This window comes from Alexandromys fortis, unplaced genomic scaffold (genome assembly GCF_014885135.2).
Source record: "Alexandromys fortis isolate MF-2015 unplaced genomic scaffold, M_Fortis_MF-2015_v1.1 scaffold_239, whole genome shotgun sequence".
NCBI lineage: Eukaryota > Metazoa > Chordata > Mammalia > Rodentia > Cricetidae > Alexandromys > Alexandromys fortis.
In genome coordinates, this window is record NW_026068120.1 from 621,146 (window position 1) to 630,083 (window position 8,938).

Genomic DNA, 8,938 nt, shown 5'->3' on the forward strand with positions numbered 1-8,938 from the left:
GGGAGGAGGCGGAAACTTTTTTTTCTTATTCTCAATAAAAAAAAAAAGAAAAAAAAAGTCAAAGTAAAAAAAAAAATCAGGTGGCCAATGGGTCAGGGTGGCACATCATGGCAGGAGGGTCACATGGCTCAAGCCAAGAAGCACAGAGAAAGAGAATTGAGTACAGTCCCAGAGCTTCTTGAGTGGGCACATTCCCAGTGATGTATAGACCGTTTACAGGCAACCACTCCTACAACACCTCCCAATACTAATCCTCTGGGAGCAGCCTCTGGTAACTAGGCCTTTAGGTAACACTTGTGTAAACCATGGTAGCATCTTCAGGCCACACAGTAGATCTACCCATAAGACCAACCAAGCTGATTCGTGCATGAAGTCCAGAGGAGAATATTTTAGGGAGTCACTTATGAAGTGGTCTCAGAAGCAAGTAATTTATAAACTAATTGTAGATGCCTATTCTAGCAAAAGACACTGGTGCCTTGATAAAGGGTCATTTTGAAGGTCATTATAATGGGAGGCTAGCTGATGAGTTAACGTGCCACTCAGCACACACAGGCACTGTTGACAATGTGTGTGCGTGTGTGCGCGCGTGTGTGTGGATGTGCAGATGTGCTTGCCTGTGCATCAACCTGTGAAAGTCAGAGTTCAACTTTTGGCTCTCTTCTTCTATTGCTCCCCTACCCTCCCTTTTTTTCCTACGTGAAGTGTCCCTATGAATCTGGATCTCATCATTTCAGCTAAACTGTCTGATCAGTGACCCCCTGGGATGGGTCTGCCTCTACCTCACGTGCTCCCGTACGAAGAGCGTAGGGTTACAGGCGCATGCCAGCACACCCAGCTTTTATGAGGGCATTGAGAATCTGAACACAGGTCTTTGTTCTTGCCCAGTAAGCACCATACCCAAGGAGACATTGCCCCAAATCCAAGATTTTTTAAAGTAACATAAACTGTATTGAAATATAATTGGATATCATCTTATGAGTCACCCACTTATGGTGCAGAGTCTGGGATTTTGGCAAACTCACATGGTAAAACCAGCACCTTCATGGAGTCTAGAGATTCCTCAACCCAAAGACACTGTAACATTAGAGCACAATCCCCCACTACACAACTGCTGACCTGTTTCCTGTCTCTGTAGACTTTGAGCAAGCTTCTTTTACAACTGAACTTCAGTTTCTCCATATTCAAAAGGAGGGGCACTAGCCCTGTGAATCCTAAAGCCCCTTCTGAAGCTACCGTATTTTGAACATGCAGAAGACCTATAAAAGCAGGCCATAGTGCTAGCTAGCCATGCATGGATTACTTGACAGGTCCAGCTGCGCATCACACCAAAATTCCCCTGATGCTCATTCGCTCCATGAGACACGCATTTCCCTTTGGAGAGAGGATCCCCAGGTCCCCCATGGAAATCTCGGCACAGATGACAGGACACCACAAAAAGATCCGAACCTGAGGCCTGCTATAGGAAAGACCAGACAAATGAATGAAAACGGGATTCTCCAAAGAGCCCACACTGTCCTGGGACTTTGCTTCTCCCCCTAACATAGGCTCCTGATTGGTGCAGCATGCTGTGAGGTCCCTTTGTTAAAACAACTGCGTTAAAGTGAATGTGAGCTTTGGAGGTACTTACATTCACAATGTTACACAACCACCACCTCTACCTAATTCCAGAATATTTCCATTACTCCAGTGTAAGCCCTCACGCGTTAAGCAGTTTCTCCTACTTCTCCTGTAAGTGCTCACCTCTCAAAATCAATATTCTGTCTCTGAGCTTACCGAGTCTATATATTTCAAATAAATGCTGTAAGATATATGGCCTTTATGTGGTTTCTCTTCTTTAGCATGCTTTTAAGGTCACCCACACTGTAATACTTATCAGTATTTTATATATTCCACACGTTGCTGTTGCGTGCTGCGTTATTTCCACCTTTTCACTTATGTGAGCATGAGTAGAATGTTAATTATTTGTTTCTGTTCCCTATTGCTATTGTTTAAATATGAAATCATTGCCACTAGCTCACATGGTTGAATACTTGATCCCAAGCTGATGGTGTTAGTCTAGTTTTCTGAGTGTAACCTGAAGATACAATGCCATCGGAACTCTACTAAAGACTACAACCCAGTCCTAGGTTCATTTCAAACTCTCCTGCTTCCCGCTGCCATGTACCCAGCCCCTTCATTGTCCACTACATCTTCAAAATACAACCAACATGGTGCCATCCCCACTGTGCTGGCCCGTGTTCCCTGTGTCATAAACCAAACTAAACTTTTTTTTTTTTAAATCCGTTTCCATCAGTATTCTGAGAACTGTAACATTTGTCTTTCTGAGTCTGGGTTACCTCACTGAGTTCTAGTTTAGTTCCATCCATTGACTTAAAAATTTCATGATTTAATTTTTCTTTAAAACTAAATAGAATCCTGCTGTGTAGGTGTACCATATTTTCATTATTCATTCATCTGTTGAAAGACATTTAGTTTGTTTCCATTTTCTAACTAATGTGGATAGAATGGCAATGACAATGAGAAAGCATCTATGGAGAAGGATACTGAGTCCTTTGGGCAGAGACCAAGAACTGGTATAGGGCTGGTATAGACATGGTATAGAGCTGGTATAGAGGTGGTATATAGTTGGTATATAACTCGTATAGAGCTAGAATAGAGCTGGTATAGAACTGGTATAGAGCTGATATAGAGTGTGTATAAAGCTGGTATAGAGCTGGTATAGTGTTGGTATAGAGCTTTATAGAGTTGGTATAGAGCTGGTATGGAGCTGGTATAGAGCATATATAGAACTGGTATAGAACTAGTATAGAGCTGGTATATAGCTGGTATAGTGTTGGTATAGAGCTGGTACAGTGTTGGTATAGAACTGATACAGTGTTGGTATAGAGCTGGTACAGTGTTGGTATAGAGCTGGTATAGTGTTGGTATAGAGCAGGTGTAGAGCTGGTATAGGGCTGGTATACCTGGTCATACAATAAATCTACTTTTAGCTTTTTGATTTCCAAAATGGCTGTGCTGGTATGCAATCCACCAACAGTGAGTAAGATTGTTTCTTTTCCAAATCTTCCTCAGAATTTTTTGTCAGGTTTTGTTCTGTTTTGTTTTTTTTTTTCTTTATCTTTAGTCATTCTGACTAAGACAAGATGAAATCTCAAGTAGTTTCATTTGAACTTCTCTAATTTCTAAGTATGATGAACACTTTTGAAGATATTTCTTAGCCATTTTTGTCTCTTCTTTTGTAAACTCTCCATTAAGATCTGTAGGGCATTTTTAAAATAAGGTCATTTATTTTCTTAATTTTTTGTTTTTTGAGTTCTTTGTATAATTTGGATATTGATCCTCTATTGGATGTATGGGTGGCAAAGATTCTTTCCTACTCCTTAGGATTCCTCTTCACTCTTGATTGCTTCTTTTGCTGTGCAGAAGGTATTTTTAGTTCTCTCATGTCTCATTTGACAATTATTGACCTGAGTTCCCAAGACAATGGAGTCCTATTCAGAAACTCCTTTCCTTTACCCATCATCTTTTCTTCTAGCAACTTCAGCATTGCAGGTTTCGAATGAAAGTCTTTGATCAACAAGGAGTTAAACTTTGTGCAGGGTAATACATACAAGTCTAATTTCATCCTTCTAATATGTGGACTTCCAGTTGTCCCAACACTGTTAAGATGATGTCTTCTCCAAAGCGTGTTTTTTCCCCTTTGTCAAATATCAAATGCCAGTAGTCATGAGCACACATGTGTTGAGTCTTCTGTTTTCTCATTGATCCACCTGTATGTTTTTGTATAAGTGCCATATTGATTTTTATCATTATATTCCTGCAATAGCTCTTGAGATCTGGAAGGGCAATCCCTCCAGCATTGTTCTTTTTGCTCAGAATTTCTGGTCTCCCTGGGCTCTTTTATGGTTTTGTATAAATTTTATGATTGCTTTTTCTATTTTTTCCTGAAGAAGGTCCTGGGGATTTTGATTGGGATTGCATTGAATCTGTAAATTGCTTTTGGTATGATGCTCATTTCACAATATTAATTCTACCAATGCATGATCCCAGGAGATCTTTCCATCCTTACTGCCTAGCTGGATTTAATCTGGATCTTTAAGTCCACTAACAGGCATTTTATGAAGCTGGATTTGCCAGAGTTTGGTGCATATATGTTTAGGATTATAATATCTTTAAAATAATTGTTCCCTTGGTTAGAAGGAAGTGTCCTTCTTTATCTCTTCTGATTAGTTTTACTTTGAAGTCTATTAGTATGGTTAAAAAAACTGCTCACTTTTTGTTTGCATTTGCTTGGAATAGTATTTTATATCCTTTTACTTAAAAGTGGCATCTGTCTTTGAAGATGAATTTCTTTCAGACAATAGATAGGTGAATTTTGTATAAATTAATTCACTCACCTATACTATGTCTAGATTTGAAAGTTTAAGTCATTGTTATTTAAAGTTATTGAAAAGTATGTGATTGAAATCACTTTGTTTTTTTCCCCTCAGTCCTGTTTTGTGTTTCAGTAGTTACAGTTCATGTATTTATTACAAACTATTGCTTCCAGTCTTCTCTTTAGAGATAGTTTTGTGGGCACAATTTATTTTAGCTGGTTTATATCATGGAAAAAAATTTCCTTCTCCCATTTTGGTGGATAGTTTTGCTGGGTACAGAAATCTAGGTTAGCATCTGTGGTCTTTTCAACTTGGAATGCATTGCTCAGGTTCTTTTTCTTTTTAGTGGTTTGTATTTTTGTATTGTGATTTGAGCATGTGGACTTCTTTTGTTGGTTTTGTCTGATGAGAAATTTTAGCCTGCCTCAGGCTGGGATGTTACAAGAAAGGATCTAGTCCTGAGAGTGTAGGAATGGGGTATATGTGAGGAGGAGCTCTCTAGTTTCTGGGGAGCTCACTAGGCAAATCTGGTGAGTTAGCTATGTCTCCTGACCCAGAACTAGGAATGTGGGGATGGGGCTGGTAGGTGATATTCTAGCTATCTCACTAGGCACAGTTGGAGTTGTACATCCATAACTGGCCATGAGAGTATAAAGATAGCATGCTTGGGCTTGGTTCTGGGTAGACTCACAAAGGAAATTTAGCACATAGGCTACATACTGACACAAGGTCTGGGAGTGTAGGGATGGTGCTTGTGAATCAGTTCAAATGTTGACCATTTTTAATTGGTTTATTTGTCTTTTGTTGATAAGTTGTAATGTTTCATGCATATCATAAATATTAAACTTTTAACAAATGTGGTCTGAATCATTTTTACTATTCTATAAGCTGTCATTTTTTCTTTATGGTATTATTTTATGAACAAATCCTTTATTTTTATAAAGCTTAAATTGCCAATATTTTCTTTTATTGTCCATGCTTTTAATGTCATATTTAAGAATCCTTTGCTAAATAAAAAATCACAACAAATAGCCCTATCTACACTACAAACGTTTAAAAATCGTTTTTAGTTTCTTTGTGCTATTTTTCATTGTCTTATTCATCTTTGATATAAACTTTAAATTTTTTATTTTTTGTTAACCTTGATTTACCCTTCTTTTTCTAGTAACTTTCTTCACAGAGTAAAACTATTAAATTTAAATTTCTCTTATTTTTTAATATGTACATTTATAGCTGCAAGCTTCCATTGTGGCCGTTCCATACAACACAAGTTCTGGTACACTATATTTTGTTTTCATTAATTTCAAAATACATCTTAAATTCTCTTGTGATTTCTTCTTTGACCTATTGGCTGTTTAAATTTGTATTTAACTTCCATATATTTATGAGTTTCAAGTTTTGTCTCTCTTGCTGATTTCCAATTTCACCCTTTTGTGGTAAGAAAAGATTCATCAGCAGTCCAGAAACCAAGAGAAGCCAGGCTACCAAACTCCAAAGCTTACCCTAAGTGACACACTTTCCTTCTCAAGGATCCACCCCTCAAAAGTTTCACAACTTTCCCCAGTAGCTTGGGATCAATATTCAAACATAAGATCATATGGTGGACGGTCCATGTTCAAACCAGAATAAATACTCAATAGTAGAGTGTAAACATTCCTATTCCAAAGAAGAAAATGAGGACAAAGGAAGGAATGATCAGACCAAAGCAAGACCAAACCCCAACACAACAGACATCAAATTCTGCAGCTACATGGTGAGCATCTACAGCTCATGATAGAATTTCCTGGGCTCCAAGGGTCTTGAGGAGCCTCACCTGTCCAGCTGTGCCAGCTGGAATGCATTTAACCTCTCTCTTCACCCATATCTGCAAACCTTTAGCCTTTCTCAACAGATACTTCATGATTCTGGCATCCCCAACTTCCTGAGTTCTACATTACACCTTGGTTTTTACCCTCCACTGTTTCATGCACTAGACTCTCCTGCTCTCCTTGTGGGGAGGTCAAACATGTCGCCTCAATTGTTTGGAGCCAAGACTCCATGAGGCTCCTCAGTCTTGAATTTTTCATTCCTGCAAAACCAGTATCACATGAATTACACTCTCAGGTTCTGCTGCTACTCAGGAGGGATCTTTTCCCTCTCTTGGAGGTACAGCTGCAGCAGTGGCTGTGTACTGACTCTGAAAACAACTTCCCCAGCCAGTTTCTTTCCCAAGCAGGAAACCTTCAGCACTCTGAGTTTAGAACCTCTCCTTTGAAATGAATTTACATTTTCACAAGTTGGAGCCTTGATGGGTGTGGCCTTCTTCTGCCATGGATACCTGTCCTATCATCTTGGTATAAAGCAGGAGGTTTGTCTTTAACTATTATTACAACCTCTTTTTAAAGTACAGGCCTTGGGGTGAGTCCTTAATGTTGGAGTTATTTCTCTTGACAAATTGGACAATTTTCATAATTTTTTGCTTCACCTGTTACTTTTTCCACTACAGACTTAGATAATCGAAGTGAGCAGTAGCTGCGCTTCAGCCTAAAACCCTCCTATCTTGAACTTTCCTCTACCAAGCAGATTAGCTCATTATGTTTACATTCAATCCCAGTTTCTCAGGAATTTGGCAGAATGCAGCCAGAATGCTTGCCAGAAAAAAAAAAATCACACAAATTACTCTTAACCCGTTTCCTGATAAAGTTCTTGTTCGTCTCTGAAACCTCATGAGCTAAGCCTCTGTAGTCCATACTTCTCTTCGCAATCTTGTCTTCCAAGTTCCCACCAGAATGGTCCACTAAACTTTAATGGCAGCCCTATCTGGCTTTGTAGTCCACAGCTGTGAGCTCTCTGTGGTCCCTCCCACAAACCAGTTCAAAGTCTAAGACTCGTCCTTCTTGATAACAATTTTCTTTATTGTGGGTGCATATTCCAATATGCCACAAAAGCCATTGCCCCGGTTTGAGCTGATACATAGCTCTGCAGACAAGCTGTCTGCCCTTAACAAAAGCCAGGATGTCTGCTCCTAGCTTCTTTTGTTAAGTGTGAATTACCTGAGAAGAGGTGTTGACTGAAACTGGTCAGGATGTTTAGGGTTTCTTTCCTTATGCAATCTGAAGGTTATCTTATAGAGATGCTAATTCAGGACCTACCTGACTGCTAGATGCAGATGTGACTAAAGCCCAGGCACCTGGTTGCCTAGGCAACAGCCTTTGTGTGTCCCCGCTCATTTGGGATGGATATATAAGATGTTGGGACAATAAAGGAGGATTCTGGCCTTTTCCATGATGACGGTGTTAGCTGTGTCTGATTATTCCTCGCGACTCCGTTCCAGCCAAGTTAGGAAGTCTGTGTTGGACCCAAACGGGCTCCAACATAATGGCGCCATAACGTGGGGCTGACCACTCAACCCCAAGATTAAAGACAATTGGAGCTGACCACGGAACCCCGAGACGAAGGCTGGAGGAAGAAGTAAGAAAAAGGAACGTGGTGCTGTCGGCCGAACTCCACGACCCCGGAGAAGGGACAACACGAGAGAGACGGTGAATGCTGATCGCTGGATCCCAGAGGGAAACCGGACAGAGCACAAAGGAGAACACCAGACTGCGTTCCCCAAAAAGCAAGGAAGACGTGACCAGACGTGAGGAACCCGCGAGAAAAACAAAACAAAACGGTGGAGGCGTGAGTAAAGTGCGCTTAGATAACGAAATGGGATTGTAATATTCAGGAGTAAAGCTGGTAAATATAGAAATATGGGACAAGGAGAAAGTAATCGAATGGCCATGCAGTTAATTGAAGATATTTTAAAAGACAGAGGAGAGAGGGTACAGCAGCATCAGATACAGGAATTTGTAGAATTCATAGATGAGATATGCCCTCGGTTTTCACAGCGTAAGACTGTAGACACAGCTGTATGGAGAGAAGTAGGAATGAGAATCCAACAACATTATTGTAGTTATGGGCCAGAAAGCATCCCTGAGGATACGCCTTATTTTTGGATGCTGATACAGGAGAGGTTGGACTCAGATTCTGATCAACAGGAGGCAGTTCCATCCGCTCCACCAGAAGAGTCACTAGATACTCTTTCAGAACAGAGCAGTAACCACAGGCCGGAAAGGGAGTTCTCATCCCTCTCACTAGCGAACGGCAACGCAGAGAGGCAGGAACACGAGGACAGAGTACAGAGAGAAATAAAAGGCCTGAGAAGGATGGTAACCTCGCTATCGTGCAGATTAGGAGCTATGCAGATACAGGATTCTAGTCAGAGGTACGATAGCCTTCCTACAGCAATGGTGGGTTTAGATCCACCCCCGGCTCAGAGTACACCAAAGGTAAAGCAGAGGCATTATGATAGCAGTGAATCGCCTCTACAAGCTTGTATCAGAGAAGCTGTTAGCAGAGGCGAAGAGGTACAAGGATTTCAATTGTTCCCAGTTATGGAACGGAGAGATGTGCAAGGAAATCTGCTTAGAGTACATACTCCTATATCATTTAAGTTACTCAAAGAATTAAAAACTGCTTGTGCGCAATATGGTGCCACAGCATCCTTTACCCAGACACTGGTGGAAAATATAGCTTTAGAA